This window comes from Agelaius phoeniceus, chromosome 7, assembly GCF_051311805.1.
Source record: "Agelaius phoeniceus isolate bAgePho1 chromosome 7, bAgePho1.hap1, whole genome shotgun sequence".
Classification (NCBI taxonomy): Eukaryota; Metazoa; Chordata; class Aves; order Passeriformes; family Icteridae; genus Agelaius; species Agelaius phoeniceus.
In genome coordinates this window covers 5,882,501-5,897,933 of record NC_135271.1, presented here as the reverse complement: position 1 = coordinate 5,897,933, position 15,433 = coordinate 5,882,501, and the positions used below count along the sequence as shown (strand labels likewise).

The 15,433-nt window shown below is 56.5% G+C and overlaps 1 non-coding gene across 1 annotated transcript; it reads left to right on the top strand.

Annotated features, from left to right (window-relative positions):
• Window positions 1-14,270: 14,270 nt before the first annotated feature.
• On the top strand, window positions 14,271-14,423 carry LOC143694600 (5.8S ribosomal RNA). Its single transcript, XR_013183168.1, has one exon. It is a non-coding gene; the product is annotated as a 5.8S ribosomal RNA (ribosomal RNA).
• The last annotated feature ends 1,010 nt before the right edge of the window (window positions 14,424-15,433 follow it).

The window sequence follows — 15,433 nt, the reverse complement described above, 5'->3', positions numbered from 1 at the left end:
GTGGTAGGTGGTGGAACCAGCAGGAGACAGTCTCAGCACCACTGGGAGGTGCTGGGAGCACTGGGAAGTGCTGGGGGCACTGCTGGGAGGTGCTGGGAGCACTGGGAGACAAGTAGGAGATTGACCAAGCCCTAGGAGATGCTCCCACCGTGGGATGGTGACCCCACCCTGTGGTGGTTTTCACAGGGGTCTCAGGACGAGGCAAGAAATGAGAATGTTGACTTTATGTTTCAGAAGGCTGATTTATTATTTTATGATATAGATTACATTTAAAGAAAATGATATATTAAAACTTAATAAAAGAAGAGAAGAAAAGATTTCATCAGAAAGCTAGCAGAGAATAGAAAAGAATAGAATGATAATAAAATCTGGTGACTGACCAGAGAGTCTGAGACAGCTGGACTGTGATTAGTTATTAATTAAAAACAATTGCATGAGACCAATCAAAGATGCACTTGTTGCATTCCACAGCAGCAAATAATTATTGTTTACATTTTGTTTTTGAAGTCTCTCAACTTCTCAAGAGAAAAAATCTTAACAAAAAGATTTTTCAGAAACTATGTCTGCGACACGACCCTGTCCTGGTTTGGAATGGGAGGAAAATTCAGGGAAGTGATGCAAAGCTTTTTGTGTAACTGACGGGCTGCTGAACCACTGAGAAGCTGGGCACAACTCTGTGAAACACACACGTTAAAAACCAAAAACCCCAAAAACTCTCTCTTTCCTTTCCAATCAACAAAAAAGCAGCAAACCCCAACCTCAACCCCCATCTCAACCAAACCAAGCCAAACAGTGTCACCGTGATATTTTATGGAATATTCCTTCACCAGGATTTCTTCTCCTGGGAAGCTGGGAAGCTTCAGCTTCTCCCTGTTTTGCTGCTTTGGAATGTGATTTGGAGGATTGTTTACCCAGCATGGGAATTGTTTTAATTTAATCACCAATCCCAGTCCAGGTGTGTCAGGACTCTGGTCACTCACAGGTTTTTATTATTCATTCTTTTCAAGCCTTCTGATGTATCCTTTCTCTTTCTTCAGTGTAGTTTTAGTATATAATTTCTTTTAATATAATATTGAGGGAACCCAGGAAATTCCTCTGGCTGCCCTGGAGGGCTCCAGCCCCTGCCCGGGGGGCTCAGAGACCTTGGCACAGAGCCCAAGACCCCTGTGCCTTTGATTTAGCCCTTGAAAAAACAATTACCCACCTTTATAGGAAGAATTACAAGTCAGGAAAGTTTAAGTAGATTAATTGTTAGTTTATCACAGGGTGAAAAATAGATTTTTGAGATTTTTAGAATGGGGGCTCGAAGTCCAAAGATAGAAGAATTTAAGTGTGCCTTGTCCTTCCTTCCTTCCTTCCGCCACTTCCTTCCTTCCTTCCTTCCGCCACTTCCTTCCTTCCTTCCTTCCTTCCTTCCTCCCTCCCTCCCTCCATCTTTCAAGTGATCTTGGCATTTTTAGATTAGTTTAGAGTAAAAACTCACTGTCTAACATAGGTGATAAGTATTGAGAAGTTATTGTAAATAGTGTACACGTAGTTTTTAGTATAAAAAGATAACACCACACAGTTCCCCATGGTCCCTCACAGGCCCCTCATGGCTCCCTCACAGTTGCCCAAGACCCCTCACAGCCCCTCACTGTGGATGCCATGGCACAGAGAGAGAGAAACAGCAAGTGTTTCCCACAGCAGCTTGTGAGAATTATTAGCAAGTTGTAAGAATGTGAGAACTTCAGTATAAACAATCTGCAGGTGGCGTTCTTCTACTTCGTCTTTCTCTTCTTCTCAAGGACGGTGTATAAAGAATGTTTTTGTTAACTAGCCAATCAAACAATATATCATATCACTCTATAAAAACCGCACGGTTCTCTTGAATTCAACCTTCTTTTAGTCTTTCTGCAATACTGCCTCCTGCCTGTTCCTGTGTCATCCTCAGCGCAAGAGTGACACCTCACGGCCCTTCATGGCCCCTCATGGCCCCTCACAGCTCAAGGCTCTTCACGGCCCCTGAGCCGCCTCCGGCCCCGCCATTGGCGCCGCTCTTTGCTACTGGCCAATGGCGGCCCGAGTCTGCAGTGACGTCACCGCTCGCCGGGCAAAGGAAGGCCTGGGGCTGAGGTGCCCCGGGCTGGCCGGGAATGGGGTCCGGGGGTCCCCGGGCTCATGGAAACGGGGATCCAGGGGCCGGGAGAGGAGGATACCCGGGAAAGGGGGTGCAGGGGGTGTCGGGGCAGAATAAGGGGGTGCAGGGGGTCTTGCAGCTGGGGAAGGAGATTCGAAGGGTCCCAGTGCCCAGGAATGGGCATTCAAGGGGATCCCCGGGGGGCTCCCCAAAGCCCCTCCCAGGGGGCAGCAGGAGCTGGCTCAGGAGCTCTGGGCAGAGAAAAGGGGGTGACCCCGGCTTGGGGGGAACATGGGGGACTCACACACGCTCCCGGGGGGACACGACCCCCGGGGAGCCCCCCTCACCTTGTCCCGCAGGGGAGGCCGAGCCCCAGCCCAGGCAGACGAAGCCCCCGAGCCCCGGCAGCATCTTGGGGGGCGTGCGGGCCCGGGAGGGGCAGGATCCGGGAAAGGGCGGCGGCTGCCGGGTTCCGCGGCTGCCTGGAAACCACGAAGGCGGCGCCAGCGTCTGTGACAGCGGCGCGGCCTCAGTTGCCTGAGAACGCGGCCCTGGCTGCTTGTGCGCAGCCTGGGCTCCTGCAGGCGGCTTCACCGGGCGATTCGCCAGGGGAATTGTTCGCGGAGCATTGGCCTCTGCAAGGAGTTCATCAACGTGCAGAGCATTGGCCTTGCTGAAAGTTCCTGAATTTCCTTTGGAGGTAAAGATTGACTCAAGTTGAACTTTTTGGTTTTGTCTCATCTGCGCTCTGAGAGAGAATGCCAAAGGGAAATACAGGATGGGATAATGCCCGTCTTCTGGTGCAGCAGTTCAGTGGTCTGCACTGTCACTGACATGTTTTATGAAAAATCCTTTGGGTTTTTTCTCCTGAGAAGCTGAGAGAGCTCAGGAACAAAATGTAAACAATGGTTATCTGCTGCTGTGGAATGCAACAGGTGCATCTGTGATTGGTCTCCTAGAGTTGTTTCTAATTAATGGCCACTCACAGTCAGCTGGCTTGGACTCTCTGTCTGAGACACAAGCTTTTGTTATTCATTCTTTCTTTTTCTATTCTTAGCTAGCCTTCTGATTAAATCCTTTCTTCTATTCTTTTAGTATAATTTTAATAGAATATATATCATCAAATAATAAATCAAGAGTCAGATGCTCATCTCTTCCCTCATCCTAAGACCCCTGTGAACACGACCACAATGCACAGCTGAGTGGATGAACAATATATGCTCTACTGATTGTGCTTTTTTTTTTTTTTGCATTGAAGAATGCAACATTTTCTAAATGTACTGGTCTATACTTTTTTTTCCTGTCTAGTGGTTGCTTAAAGTGCTTAAAGGTGAATGAGGTCTTTTAAAGTTTCATCAAGTTTCAGTGGGTTGTTATCATCTGGTTATTACAATTATTAGAGAGAGGCCTGTGAATTGAGGTGCAAACGAGACCATATGCCAAAATCAATAGGCTGGATTTTATGTAACAGTAAATAGGAGGAAGAGAGAGAAAAAGGAAAAGAAAAAGAAGCATTGTCACTCACCTGGGAGATCCTGCCTTCAAAATGGCTTCTGGATTCATAAAGAGACCTTGACACCTTGTCTTTTGTCCAGAGAAAGACTGACATCTTTCACTGTAAGTACACAGTGGGCTGTGTTAAGGCTGCAAACTGCCCTGGTGTCCCTGCTCTCCCTGCCCCTGCTTTAGTGCAAGCAAGAAAATGCTTTAAGTAGGTAATAAGCAGAAATATTCTAGTAAGGCTACGAAACGCAAGTAATAAACGACACATTTATGAAGGTTTCTTTTGAGGTGAACAGAGAGGGGGAATTGTGGGAATCCACAAAACCAGAGGGTTTTGGGAAAGCTGCAAAAAGCAGCCTCAGATACAGTAGAACTGTGATTAGAGCTAAGCAGCTGCCATGAGATAGGTCAGCAGAAAAATTATTTAAAAAGTAGAAAAGCAAGGACAAATAGAACAATGGTCTGTGTATTAACGCTTGTCTAGAATAACTCCCTAAGCTACAGAAAAGTTTATCTAGCAAGATATTAGGAGGGTTAAGGCTTAATAATGGAGCTCTGTGCATTGTGCGTTAAGGCTTACAAGCAGGTATTGTATTCAAAATAAGCAAGCATTGTTTTAACCAAAGGTACATGTGCTTATAGTGGTTGGATGAAACTACTGTCAATGTGCTTTTGCTTTGTGTGATTGGTCAAGAAACTTATAAAGGAAGTTGTAACATTAAGTTCTTGGTCTGCTGCCTGGGATGTGAGCTGGTGGCATCTTCCCATTGTCATAACCATGTAACGAGAGTGAGCTGGAAAATAAAACAGCTCAAGGCAGTTCCACAGCAGCCCTGTCCCGTTTGTGATTTGTAAATAGCCCCCTGCTGGTGTCAAGACCAAGCTGCCCTTGGGCACCTGAGCATGTTGGGGGGAAGCTCAAACTCTGCCCAAAGCCCTGTGAGACAGGGCTGGTCCCAGCTGGAAGAGCTTCCAAAGCAGCTGTTCTCTCCCAGCTCCTGTGTGGGCACGGATCCAGCCCTGCAGACACAGTGTACAGCAAAGCAAGTTATCTGCTGCAGCACGTCCAGAAGAAAATGTCTCAGCACCTTTGTGTCCCAGATATCTTTTATGAAAAATCATTTCCCTAGGATTTTTCCTCCTGTGAAGCTGAGAAGCCTCAGGAACAAAATGTAAACAATGATTATCTGCTGCTGTGGAATGCAACAGGTGGATCTTTGATTGGCCCAAGTTGGATGTTTGTAATTAATGGCCAATCACAGCCCAGCTGGCTCAGACAGAGAGTCCAGGCCAGAAGCCTTTGTTATCATTCCTTCCTCCTCTATTCTTAGCTAGCCTTCTGATGAAATCCTTTCTTCTATTCTTTTAGTGTAGTTTTAGTAAATTACATATCACAAAATAATAAATCAAGCCTGCTGAAACATGGAGTCAGATCCTCGTCTCTTCCCTCATCGTAAGACCCCTGTGAACACCATCACACCTTTGTTCTGCAGGATGGTGGAAATCTTCCTGTGCTGGGAATTGTCCCCTGATTTTGGTTTACCATGGGTTGATGGTATCTCTCCCAAAGGAGTTGGCTTCTCTTGAAAGCTCTGGATTGGTAGGAATCTTGAGGGCTGTACAGTTCTTTCCTGCTCCCTGGAGCCAGGGCCACAAAGGTCCCTTGGTGTCTGGAGCTCACTTGACTGAAGATGCCCCACTGCTGAGGCTCTGTCCAGGAGATCCCTCTGTTTTCTTCTCTGGAGGGGTCTGTGAGCCCAGAGAGAGAAAACAAATGCTAATTAACAGAGAGAACTACAACTTGGACACATTCCTGTGCTCCTCACTCTTGGTGCAACGTTCCTTTCTTGCCTCTCTTGGATTCACCCAGCAGTGCTATCTCCTTGCTGTGAGTTCTCAGTGCTGTACAGGGATGGAGTCAGGGCAGTTCTGAGAGCTGCTCCCCATTCTTTGAAAAGGTCACTGCCTCAATGCAATGAACCTAAAGAGGAAACAAATGCCCAAAGAGCAGAAATCCCCAACCATGTCACATGCAATCACGGAGAAGCTGATGGGACAGAGCCATGTGGTTGGAGTATGTGTATTGCACTCTGTATTGTTAATTTATTGGTGCTGAGTATTTCAACAAGCAACTTCCAGGGTTTCCAGGACTGTCCTGGGCAATGTGACCACAAATTGTTCAGCAGTGCCACTTGTTCAAGCAAAGCCTTTCTGAACAAGCCGAACTCTGAGGCTCTAGCTGGTTTATTTTTGCCTTTCAGCTGCTTCCCTCGAAGTTCCTGTGGGAGAAGTTTCTCAACATGAAGAAGAAGGCCAGCACTGGCGGGAGTTTTCTCCCCAGAATTGGCCCATGTGTAGACCTGGGGAAGACTGGTCCAAAGGTAGCCTTTTCCTGCTCTTCTCCTTTCTGTTTGATGGGAAGTTTGAAGAGGGTGTGTGCTTGTGACAGGCTTGCCTCCAGCAAAAGACCTCAGTGTGCAGGTCCTGTTGTCATTGCAAGCTGCTGTTAGAGGTGGGCTGGGAGTCCTGATCTGGACTCAGCCAACACAAATAAGCTCTGCTGAAGGTGCCTAAGTGTAGCTGCCATTGCTGAAACAATGGGGGGAAGGCTGGGGACACAAAGGCACAGCATTGCCATGTGCCATTCTCCTGCTGAAGGAGCCACCTCTTGCTTTGGTGTGGTCACCATCAAATGCTTGGGGTCACAGGATTCCCTCTGGAGTGGCAGCGTTGGCCTTGGAAGGCCGAGGACCTGCAGGAATGACTTCAGCTTTAACAAAACAAATTGCCTTTATGCTTTGGGCTGGAACAATGTGTTGGAGCCTGAGGGGGTGTTAGATTTTGCAGGCTGCCAGATGTACAGGGGACTGGCCCTGGGCAGAGGGGAATGGATGTGCTTTATCTGGATCAGTGCCTTCTTAGAGGTGTGTTTGAAGCTGCTTTTCTGGCAGGACTGGCTCAGTAGAAAGCACAGTCCCAACGGGTAGGTGACTGAGGTGGGCTGTTGTTATGAATGAGGTCCCTATATGTCTAATTTATTAAACCAACATTAGAATTTAGCAGCAATTTTAATTGAGCAGCCATTTTATATGAAATAATGCAATCAAATATAATCAAGCAGATCCAAAATAATTTGGCAGTGGTTTGGATAAAGCATAAGAAAACCAGTCAGGATACACTGGGCTTTTCTCACCCTGCCTCCCATTCAAAAGATAAAGAATCCAAACACAACTTCTAGACTGGATGCTAATACATATTCATCAATAATTTTCTGTCAATCTCCTCCTATTTTTGATTCTTAAAATCTATGTCCTTTGAACAACCCCACAAGCTGCACATACACCCCAAGTCTTGTGTTATAGAAGCCAGCATTATATTCCAAAAAGAAGCCTTATGATTTCATAGATACCTGGAATCATCCCAATTTTGTCCATTTCAAGGCCGATTCTTTCATTATCCCGAGGCCTATTGCCTCTTGGGATGTTACTTATCTCAAACTACATCCTGCATCCTGTTTTCTCATGAACATCTGAAAACATCTGTTTTGTGACACTAATTCCATATCCTTTTCCTCGATTACTTTTTAACAAATATTTTCTAAAATATTTAAAATATAGTTACAATTGTTAGCACAAATCAGATTCATCTATCCCACTGTTGAGCAAGAAATTGGCAGCAAGAGCCATGTAACAGACTGGTTAAGGATTGCCCAGACAGAGCAGGGGGGAGTTTTCTCCAAGCAATGCCTCTGCTCCAGAATCATTTGCTGTTGTTTTGGGCCCATCGGTCTGCCTCGGCAGCAGTGGTCCCCGGCTTGCGTTGTTGAAGCCGTCCCCCTTCCTCGGCCTTAAGCCGGGGACCTGTGTTGTGGCGGGCAGATCTTTTTGGCCTAGTTTCTTTTCTTTTTTTACAGGCCCGGCACCCAACGGAGAGCCCCCCCGGACTGGTCTCCTGGGCGAGGCGGCGGCACCTCGCCTACCTCAGTTGTGGCCGGATTGACTGAGCCGCTTATGCCAAGCGGGGCCGGGTTGGCCATGCTGGGTCCGTTGCTTTTTGTTGAGGTGGGCAGAGTTGGGGGGGTGCCTGCCAGGCCTCTGCGGGCCTTTTTATTTTTCTCTCGCAGCCCTAAGCCGCGGCACCGAGAAGCGTTGCGACGAAGGCGCGAGCGGGATGCCAGTGGGTCCGTCGTGAGGAGGCAGTGAGGCGCATACCTCGCCCCCCCCCCCCCCCCCCCGGGCCCCTGGCCCCACGGCCCCCGTGGCTAGCACGGGTCGTTGCGAAGGCGCCTCCATGTGCCTTTTTTGTCGTGCCTTCTCCCAGCTTTTTTTTCTGGAAGGGAAAGCCGACCGCCGCGAGGCCGGGTGAAAGCCGGTGGCCCGTGGCGCCAGATTGGTGGCACTTTTTCTCACACACTCAGCCGGTTTCTCCGGGCCGGAAGGGTGGGGAGGGCCACCAAATCCCCTCCCGGCCCAGCGGGGGCCAGTCCAGTCCCGCTGTTGCCTAGCTGAAAGGGGAGCTGTTGTTGGCCACGGCCGGGCGGCGGCAGCCCCCGTGCTCCTCTGCTGCCGCGAGCAATCCGATCCGCAGGTGGGCTGGGCGGCCATCGCCGTTGTCCCAGGACCTTGGCCATGGGGCCCTTGTCGCCATTCGCGCGGCTTCTTCCTGGAGTTGCGCCTGATCGATGTGGCTTTTCAGGTGGCATCGGAGAGGGCCCCTGGTGGGCCGGCTCTCCTTCCAAGGCTTCTCTTTCACGGGGAAGCCACAGCAGGGGGGGTCCGATTCTCGGGCAGGGCGATCTCCTTTCCAATTTGCTACCCAACGCAGGCGAGGTGTTGCCCCTCCCGCTGGCCTGGGGAAGGGCGTCTTTACCGTCCCGAGCTGTGTGACGGCCTCGTGGCCCTGTGAGCCTTCAGGTGTCCTTAAAAAACCATGTGAGATGCTGGTGCCAGCCCCGGTCCGGGTAGCGCCCGTGTGGGTCCCGGACACGAGCAGCACCGGGCGGCGGTGCGGCTGGAGCTGAGCCGCGAGAAGGGAGAGAGGCAAGAGAGAAAAAGAGAGAGCGAAAGTGCCCGAACCCGATGGGTAGACGGGCACTTTCGCCCTCTCTCTTTTCGCCTGGGACGCGGGTGGAACAGACCCCGGTCCATGCGCTCCTTTGCCATTCCGCTGCCTGCTGCAGAGCGAGCCGCCTCGGCTGAAAAGGGGCCTCAGTGTCCTGGCTGCGCCCGCCTCGTCGGGTCGCTGCCTACTCTAGCACGTCTGGTGCTTTCCGCGCGGCCCAGTAGGGGGACGCGTCGGGACGGGGTTTACTCCCTGTAAGCGAGGCCCCAATTGGCCCAACCTCGCCGGCAGCCCATCGCTCGCCCACCACCTTTCGGCGGGCGGGTTTTTCTCGGCTTTGGTGGGGGGGCGGGTCAGCCCCGGCCAAGCCCCATTCCGTGCGCTGCGCGCCTCATTTCGAGCACAAGGCCGAGTCTCGAACCGGGGTACGGGTCCCAGGAAAAAAAGTGTGAGACAGAGAGGGAGAGAGATGAAGCCTCGCGCTCCATCCAAGTGGCGAAAAGCTGTGCAGTGGTCCCGGCTCCTTGCCCGCGGCGTCGCGGGAAGGGCCGGCTGCTGGGGTCGGCCGTTGCCAAGGGGCGTCTCTCGCGCGTGGTGCTGTTCCCCATCCCCAGTGATGCCGGGCCGCGATGCGGCCGCCCGCTGCCCCTGCCGCCAGCGCCCGTCACAGCCACGCTGCCGCCCTCTGCCATGTCTTCGTCCGCGATGCTGCTCCCGCGGGTTGGAGCGGCAAAAGGAGCCCGGGGCAGTCGGGGTTTGGCGCGGGGCGAGTTCACTGGCGGGCCGGGCGCGTCCGGGTGCTCGCGTGACGCTTCGCAGCACCGCCGTGGGCGGCAGCTACCTGGTTGATCCTGCCAGTAGCATATGCTTGTCTCAAAGCTTAAGCCGTGCATGTCTAAGTACACACGGGAGGTACAGTGAAACTGCGAATGGCTCATTAAATCAGTTATGGTTCCTTTAGTCGCTCCTCTCCCGCTCCTTGGATAACTGTGGTAATTCTAGAGCTAATACATGCCGACGAGCGCCGACCTCTGGGGACGCGTGCATTTATCAGACCAAAACCAACCTGGGCCTGCCCGGCAGCTGTGGTTACTATAGATAACCTTGAGCCGATCACACGCCCCCGCGGTGGCGACGACCCATTCAAATGTCTGCCCTATCAACTTTCGATGGTACTGTCTGTGCCTACCATGGTGACCACGGGTGACGGGGAATCAGGCTTCGATTCCAAAGAAGGGCCTGAGAAACGGCTAACACATCCAAGGAAGGCAGCAGGGCGTGCAAATTACCCACTCCCGACCGGGGGAGGTAGTGACGAAAAATAACAATACAGGACTCTTTCGAGGCCCTGTAATTGGAATGACTGCACATTAAATCCTTGAGCGAGGATCCATTGGAGGGCAAGTCTGGTGCCAGCAGCCACAGTAATTCCAGCTCCAATAGCGTATCTTAAAGTTGCTGCAGTTAAAAAGCTCGTAGTTGGATCTTGGGATCGAGCTGGCGGTCCGCCGTGAGGCGAGCCACCGCCTGTCCCAGCCCCTGGCTCTCGGCACCCCCTCGATGCTTTTAGCTGAGTGTCCCACGGGGCCCAAAGCGTTTTCTTTGAGAAAATGAGAGTGTTCAAAGCAGGCTGGCCGCCGGCATACTGCAGCTAGGAATAATGGAATAGGACTCCGGTTCTATTTCGTTGGTTTTCGGAAACGGGGCCATGATTAAGAGGGATGGCCAAAGGCATTGGTATTGTGCCGCTAGAGGTGAAATTCTTGGACCGGCGCAAGACGGCCTAGAGCGAAAGCATTTGCCAAGAATGTTTTCATTAATCAAGAATGCAAGCCAGAGGTTCGAAGACGATCAGATACTGTCATAGTTCCGACCATAAACAATGCCGACTGGCGATCCGGCGGCGTTATTCCCATGACCCGCTGGGCAGCTCCCGGGAAACCCAAATCTTTGGGTTCCAGGGGGAGTATGGTTGCAAAGCTGAAACTGAAAGGAATTGACAGAAGGCACCACCAGGAGTGGAGCCTGCGGCTTAATTTGACTCAACACGGGAAACCTCACCCGGCCCGGACACGGACAGGATTGACAGATTGAGAGCTCTTTCTCGATTCCGTGCGTGGTGGTGCATGGCCATTCTTAGTTGGTGGAGCGATTTGTCTGGTTAATTCCGATAACGAACGAGACTCTGGCATGCTAACTAGTTACGCGACCCCCGAGCGGTCGGCGTCCAATGTCTTAGAGGGACAAGTGGCGTTCAGCCACCCGAGATTGAGCAATAACAGGTCTGTGATGCCCTTAGATGTCCGGGGCCGCACGCACGCTACACTGACTGGCTCACCTTGTGCCTACCCTCCGCTGGCAGGCGCAGGTAACCTGTTGAACCCCATTTGTGATGGGGATTGGGGATTGCAATTCTTCCTCGTGAACGAGGAATTCCCAGTAAGTGCGGGTCATAAGCTCACGTTGATTAAGTCCCTGCCCTTTGTACACACTGCCCGTCGCTGCTACCGATTGGATGGTTTAGTGAGGTCCTCGGATCAGCCCCGGCGGGGTTGGCCACGGCCCTGCCGGAGTGTCGAGAAGACGGTTGAACTTGACTATCTAGATGAAGTAAAAGTCGTAACAAGGTTTCCGTAGGTGATCCTGCTTCGGAACAATCATTACCGATGGGGCTTGGCGCCCGCCACGTCGTGCCAGGCCATCTGGCAGGCTGTGCGTGAGTGGCGTCACTTACACGCCCACTCCATTCACATGCTTGGCTCCCGGCTGCCGGCCCCGGTCGGCACCGGGGGCCACATGCCCTTCCGCTTCGCCCCGCACCGTCAGCCCCAGAGAGAGAGAGAGAAACCGGAGGCGCACAGCACCTCCGGGCACGGGGGGTCAGGAGGGGGAGAGGGGGGAAAAGCCTCTCGGCACGGCGAAGCGCGTCACGCGCACACGCCATGCGCACCCGCCAACGTGCGCGTGGGCGGGGCTCTCCCCGCGCTACACCGCGCGTCGCAGCCGGGCCTAGAAGCATGGCATGCTCACCGCCGTCGCGACGGCTTGCCCCTCCATCCCCGACACCACCCCCTCCACCATGGCCTTGCACTGGTCTGCCGCTGGTCCCTCCCCGCCGGAGAGACGGGGCGTGGCCGCGGGCCCCCGAGCCTTGCACCACCGTGGCCGGCGCCGCCGTACACCGGTCGCCAGTGTGCCGCCTGCAGGTGTCCTGGCGCGGCCCGAGTTCTCCCGAGCTCGGCTCTCCTCAGCGTGCGTGCGAGAAAGCCGCCCGGGTGCCGGGAGGGAGGGGTGCTTGGCACGGCCCCTCCCGGAGGCGCACCCGTCCCTTCCGTCACTGCTTCGCCTGTCGAGCGACGGCTGTCTGTCTGGCTGTGGCACCCGTCGGCAGCCGAGGTGGAAAGGGCGAGGGAGCCAGGTGGCGGGGGCGCCTTCGGGGCTCGGAGGAGGCGGCTCCTCCAGCCCTTCCCGCACTGGGGAGCGGGACCTTTGCCGGCCAGCAGAGTTCCCTGCTCTCGAACTGAGCGGCCCCCCTCTCGTGCACGGCAGAGAAACTCCAAGGGCCAAGGCCTCCGGGCGTTCCCTGCCGCGCTTTGTGGTGTGTGCGCGCGCCCGAGTTGTGCTCGGTGGTCGGGCCCTGCGCCGGCAGGGCGGCCCAAGCCACGGCAGTCCTCTCGGATGCGCAGCTCCAGGCTACTGAGGGAAACCCCGGGCCCCGAGAAGCACATGGCAGTGGTGGCGGCAGATGTCGGGCGCACCCCCGCCAGTGGACGCTCTCCTGAGGGCGGCAGCGGGGGAGGCACCCCAGCAGGGCCATGCAGGTCGTTTCCCTCGCCCCAGGGCCAGGTACCTAGCGCTCCGTGCCTCGGTGGTCCCCCCAGGTTTTTTTCCCTCAGCGTCATCAAACGCTGCGGGTTTGCTGAAAGGGGCCGGTGGGGCAGGGCGGCAGTTTAAAGATTCAGGCGGCTTGGCGCGGCCCGCCATGGTGGCTGTGGTGCCGGCGGCGGCGGTGGCAGGTGTGTCTGGCGGTGTCCGAGCGGGGTGCCACTGAGGGGTGGGGAGCAGCTACTCCCACTGATCCCCTGCGGTGGTTGTCCCATCGCCACCGGCCGCGCTCCTCCATCGCCGTCGTTGTCCCGCCGCGTGCTGCAGGGGTCAACCGTACGGCACCAAGGAGGGGCGCCCTGCCCCCCCCCCCGCAGCCTGGCCTTGACGGAGAGGCTGCGGCGCGCTGTCGGCCGCAGGGGCCGACCCGCTCGCCTCGTCGTAATGGGCGGCGCTGGCAGAGAGCGCGTGCTCTCTGCCCTTCCTCGGCCACGGGGTCATGGCTGCCGGGGCCCGCCCGCTCTCTCTCTCTCCTCGGACCGCCGCCGTGGTCTCTGGCGTGCGCGGCACTGCACCCGGCGCGTCCGGCGCCTCTCCTCCCCTCGACAGCCTTTTCTCCTCGAACGCACACCGGCGGTGCCGTCATCCGCCAGCTGTCCCCTGGCTCAACCACCCGCCTGCTTGTGGAGGGCGAGTGCTCGGTGGGCCCTCCAGCTGCGGAGGCCCGCAAGCGCAGGCGACCCCGTGCCGAGCGGCGGCAGCGCCGCTCGACGGGCGTCCCACCCTGCGGGGACGGTCACCAGAAGGCACCCGCCGTCGCACAGCGGCAGTCCTATCCTGGGCCCCGCTTGTCGCGTCCTCCATTGCCCTTCCCAGCCGCGTGTGGGCCGCAGAAAGGCATGCGGGGCGGCCACGGGGGTGCTTCTCCCCGCCCGGTGTCCGCGTGCAAACAAGTAGAGCGAGCGTTGCCCCCCGGCTCAGCTCCGTACCGCCTTCCGCCAGGCGCGTGCCCGAGGCTAGGGGCCCCGGCAGTGCGACACGGCGGTGGCGGTCCTGGGAGTGCGGCCCCGGCAGCGCCGGGGTATGCTGTCTGGCAGGCCTGGGGCACTGGCGATGCTGGCTCGGGTCTCGGTGGCGTCCACCTCCGGGGCTGGCGGTGGAGCCCATCCGCCGGTCACTCACCCGCCCAGCAGGGGAGTGGTCCTGCAGGAGGCACGCCAGTGGGGGCTGGTCATCGTCGCGTGCCATCTCGAGCCAGGGGAAGGCCGTGCAGTGGGGAAAGAGAAAAGCAGGCCGTGCAGCGGCGCAGCGGCACTCCGCGAGGCCTGCGGCGTCGGGGGCCAAGGGAGAGCCGGCGTGTGCGGGGGCTGACGGCCACACGCCCCCGGCCACGTGCCATGTGTGTTGTGCGTGTCGTCCCGTGAAAGCAAGAAGCGGGCGGGCTGCCGTGCCTTCCCGCATTCCAGCGCGCGCCGCGTGGCCCTCGGCGCGGAGGCCGGGCCGAGCCCGGGCGCCTGGTCCGCCTCCGAAGGACAGCGTTTGTGAGGTCGGCGTCTCCCCTCACAGTGGGAGGCGGTCAGGAGCGTGGGCTCCCCTGCCTCTTGGCCAGCCTTCAGAGCGTGGGTTGCTCCAGTTGGTTTTTATTCCCCCTTCCGTTTCTGTGTGCTCGTACGGTCAAAGCCAGGCGCGCACCCCCACGTCCTCGGTGCCAGAGTAACAAAAAAAGGGGCCGCTTGGCATGAGCGGTGCCTGAAAGGCAGACGACTCTTAGCGGTAGATCACTCGGCTCATGCATCGATGAAGAACGCAGCTAGCTGTGAGAATTGATGTGAATTGCAGGACACATTGACCATCGATCATTTGAAGGCACGTGCAGCCCTGGGTTCCTCCATGGGCTACGCCTGTCTGAGTGTCGCTTGATGATCAATCGCCATCCAGGGACCACGGCGGCGGCATGGCTGGGGTCACCTCTCAGGCCCGTCGCCCGCGGTGGGCGGTGGCGGCGGTGGTGGCAGCAGCAGTGGTGGCGGGAGCAGCGGCGTCCCGCTGGTGCCAGGAGGGAAGACGGTCAGGGGTTCGGCGACGGAAGCATTTCCCTACGAGGCCTCGATCCCTTCCCTGCGGCCCGGCGGGCATCGTCGTCATCGCAGTTGTTGTCGTTGCCGCGCAGGGCCCTCGTCCCCCTAAATGCAGACTCGGGGAGCACTCCATAGCTCCCCGCTCCCGGAGTGAGCCGCTGGGGTGGAGCTCGTCCTTGCCGGGACCATGCCATGGATGCGGTGGCATGGCAGCCTGGGGAGAGCGAGAGACGGCGTCGAAAGGCACTGCCGAGGGCCAAGAGAGAAAGAGGAGGGTGAGAAGGGGAGGCGAGGAACGGCCTCGCCCCCAGTGTCCCCCCGCATGGGCGGCTGTCTGTGGGTGGGAACCGCTGCGGTACCGTGCAATGCTTCCGAGTGCACGCACGTGGCGAGAGCGCCGGGGATGGTTGTTCCTACCCCGTCCTCCCTTCGCCCGCCCCCTCCTCTTCTGTTGCTGGCCCGGGGCGCGCTGAGGGGCGCCATCGCTCCTCTCTCTCTCCCTGCCGAGGCCGTTGCGCGCGCCACCGCCCGGCCGGTCCACCTGCGCGGGGCCGTCTCTGCCCCACTCCCTTTTCGCTTCTTGTCTCCAGGATGGGGCTCTCCGTCTCCTCGTCGCTCGCTTGTGCGCACGCGCGCTTTCTCTCTCTGGCTCCCTCCGGGAGCGCAGAGAGGAGGGGGGACTGGCGGCGTAGAGGGCGGGGGAGCGGGCGGGGGAGACACGGCGGCCATCGTCGCGCGCGCCCCCGTGCGCGGGCTGGGTAGATCCTCGCCTCTGCCTCCCCTCCGCCCCCCGGGTGAACCCTGTGCGTGGGACGAGCCAGGGGGGGCGGGCCAGCATGGGGACCGC